The sequence below is a fragment of the Wasmannia auropunctata genome, unplaced genomic scaffold, assembly GCF_000956235.1.
Source record: "Wasmannia auropunctata unplaced genomic scaffold, wasmannia.A_1.0 LD336064.1, whole genome shotgun sequence".
Lineage (NCBI taxonomy): Eukaryota > Metazoa > Arthropoda > Insecta > Hymenoptera > Formicidae > Wasmannia > Wasmannia auropunctata.
The window spans coordinates 1,823,165-1,827,055 of NW_012026826.1; the positions used below are offsets into that span (position 1 = coordinate 1,823,165).

Sequence of the window (3,891 nt, forward strand, 5' to 3'; positions counted from 1 at the left end):
TAACAAATTAAAATTATTTTATCGGACATAAGTATAGTTTTCAAACGTGGCGAACGGGAAGCAATAATTTACTATATCAATCGATTCGAAATCTAATCGATAATAATAATATGAATTATCAAATATTCGATATCCTTAATTCGGAAATGAATTCAAGTCAAGTAATGATTCAATTCGATTTAAATGATTTACACACCTCTAAACTTATAACTCTTAAAGTATATTATAAACTTTATAAAAAAGAAAAAGAGAAACTTATTTAGCCTTTAAAACCATATAATTATTTTTGCGTTTCAGATGTACTTCCAGCGCTATTTAAACATTTGATAATATGCTCAGTATTAGAAAAAACAGAATCCCACTTAGTATTAATATTATAAATACCTCGTTGCAACATTAGCCACAAATAATCACTAAAAATCGAATAATTTACATGAAGCACGTGAAAAACCTTGAAGCACGTTTCCACAGCTTCCAATGTAGAATCAACAGAATATAATACTTCATCGATACAAACAAAAAAGTTATGGATCTCTTTCAACGTCTTTCCAACAACTATTATGTAAGGCTGCACCGTAATATTTAATTGTTCGGCTTTTTTCTTCATTGCTTCACGATGTACTGTTACATCTCCAGAACTCTAGATAACAAACAATATTAAAATTATATCTTAAAAGTACGGAGTATTAAGTGTATGTGCACGCACGTGTTTGTGTAAGTATGTAGAGAAACGGAAAAAAGAAGAAGGTTGACAGGGGGAGGGGAAGAGAGAAAGAGAAAAATCTTGCCTTTTTAAAAGGTTAAGTTACTTTGGACGTATAAAAAAATAACGTTACATAAATCATAAGAAAAGATGGGTTAGAAATCTAAATCGCTTGTCACTAATTTTATACAAGAATTTTTAAATGTGATTTCTTTCTTTTAATTAAACAAGAACAGACAACGATCGGACCTAGAAGCTTCAAATACACATTTTCAGTTTTTGTAGTATTAAATATATTATGATGAACTAACTTGTAAATGTTTTATAATACTCTTTTTGGCATCCACAATTGACGGTTTATAACATTGTTTATTATGTCTTAACATTTTGCGAGGAGGAAGTAAATGAGCCAACAACATTAAGCTTGCAGCCACTCTTGTATCTATAATACAGAAATTTGAAAATAAATATATAAGTTGAGGTACTAGCAAAAAATTTAGGGGGATTTCTACCTTGTTAATCGAAAAAAATAAGTCGTTCTTAATATTTTTTAAACAAAAGCTATTTGATTAGATTATTTTCTTATATTTACCTATATTTATTCATTTTTATTATATATACTGTTAAATATAAATTTGTATTTAAAGTATAACAAATAATGGAAATTTGAATGAGCTGATGGGTAGTGTTTGAGAAGAAATGTATTTATGTAAATGACGTATATTGTAGTTATTTTTCAAGTACTCCAAAACATAAAAAAACAAAAAATTTCTTGATTTATATGAGTTTGTGCGAAAAGGAGATTATGAAATAATTTTAATTGAAATAATTTCAAAATAGTTGCCTTACAAATAAAACAAGTTTTTTTTTATGATAGTACAATTTTTTAAGGCACACATTTTAAAGTTAAAAAATTTAAACACATTTAAAAAAATTAGGAATTTTTTATATCTGTAGTCTACTTTGCATAAATATTCTCATAATTTAAGAATATTATTTAAAATATTTTTGTTTCAGAGCACTCTTTGAAAGAATTTACAAATGCCATCATGACATCGTTCCTTTAACATTTCTTTTGTCCAAAACTTGCAAAATTTTTTGTTAAAAATATACATATAATAAGATCAAAAATGAATAAATAAATGTGTAAAAAACGTAAGATCACAAAAATGATGTCTGTTAGATAATTTTAATAGGTATTTCTTATAGATTTTTACTCCCAACAAATAATACCGCCAAATAAATCCACTATGTTACAATGTAGAGAAAAATGGTATAATTTTTTGTGAATAAAATCTATTTTATAAGAAACACCTACTGTCATAGTTAATGACAGATATTGTCTTGTTTTGAACTGTAATTTATTAAAGTAGTTTTTGTTAAAAAATTAGTGAAAATCTTACTTTTTCGGTCAATAAAACAACAACTCTTACAAAAGAACTTACCATCATTGTTTTGTGTGTCTTTGTATTTGTTAAACAAATCGATCGCAGTATCGTCTGTTTCCTTTACTGTTACACATTCCAGAACACCCGTCATAAATGTATTCCATATTTCAATATTTAATGATATTTGTGTCAGATTCATTTTTTTAAAATCGAAATCAATAAGTTCATGTCCTAATGGGTGCTTTAAAATGTGCCACTTTTCAAATAAAGTACTTAAAACTTTATCTTTATATTGTTGCATGTCTTTGCAACGTATGTTATAAGTTATGTCCCAGTGCATTTTTACAGTTTCCCAAGGAGCTTGATGCTTCTTCATCCATTCTACACTATGTTAGATTGTTTCGTCCACATTATTCTCATTTTCTGATTCTATAAAATTATTACAAAAATTTAAATTTTACAATTATTATGCAATACATAAATTAATTAAATTAGTTAAAATAACATTAGAACAATAATAATTATTTATGTAATAAATAATGGTAAATACTAAAAATTAAAAACACACCGTCATCTTCAGTGTCAACTGATGTTTGTAACGCAAATATTTTTAAACGGTAATCACGATTCCGCCATAGGTTTACTAATTTTCCACGAGCCGGGATAGGTTTGTTTTTAGATGAATTTTTTTTTTAACGGGTGAAATATAGTATGTGTGAAGCGATTCAGTTGGAAATTCTCGTACGATTTTCTCAGCCACATATCTTATTATTTTATTACTTCTTCTAAAAATTGTTAAAGAATTTCGAATTTTCGAATAGAAATAAAAAGATATTTTAATATAAAGTATTGCATAAGTATTTAATATAAAAAATTAACTTACCTCATTTTGTTGTTTTGTAAATATGATATTATATCACATAGTGAGTTTCTACTATTCTGATTTAACTCATTTTTTTTGTGATATCTTTCGACAATTGTTTCACCTACTACGTTGCTACTTAAAATTTCTTGTATGGATGGTATTAAAACTACATCCAGTTGATCTCTTAAATGATTATCACCTTTGGTAAGTGCAATTTCTTTTTCGGTTGTAGAAACACAGATATTATCAATTTCCTATCCGAAATAATACATCCAAAATATTTTAAAAAACATTAAATAAAATATTTTCATTTTATTAAAAATATACAATATAATGCAACAAATTGTTTACATTTTTACCTTCTCTGAATTAATACTGTTATTGTTTTGACTTTCTTCTTCAAGATTAAAAGTACTAGATGTACAATATTTGCTTTTCCAAAAATTTAAAAAAATCACTCTATGCCCAATTAAGGGTATTAATTCTTTTCATATATTCTTTTCATATCATTTTCATTCATATATTTAAGTACATCTACAGTAACTTTATTTTCCATATATATGTAACAAAGAAGAAAAATTATATTAATATGCTGTATACTAAAAAAATGAAAATAAATAACAAATAAATATAACGGCAAGATTACGTCATATCTACTACACTTTATGGGCTAAAAAAATGATAAGTGTGACATTAAAGAGAGAGAGAGAGAGAAAGAGAGAGAGAGAGAGAGTGTGTGCGTGTGCGTGTGCGTGTGCGTGTGTGTGTGTGTGTATGTAGAAGCTTATTATGTACAAAGTGCCCTGAGAGAAGTTAAACATTAATTACATATTTTGTTAAATTTGTACTTACTTTCGAAGGCTTCGATATATTCATCTAATCCCAATTCTTGCAAAATTTTATCAATTTTGTCAGTCATTGTTACAAGAATATTC

General features: G+C 26.4%; 1 long non-coding RNA gene across 1 annotated transcript; it reads right to left on the minus strand.

The window, feature by feature from the left end:
- Positions 1-847: 847 nt before the first annotated feature.
- On the minus strand, positions 848-3,891 carry LOC105450285. Its single transcript, XR_974446.1, has 6 exons — positions 3,809-3,891; positions 3,316-3,499; positions 2,975-3,210; positions 2,660-2,876; positions 2,149-2,520; positions 848-1,145 (listed from the first exon to the last, which is right to left on the minus strand). It is a non-coding gene; the product is annotated as an uncharacterized LOC105450285 (long non-coding RNA).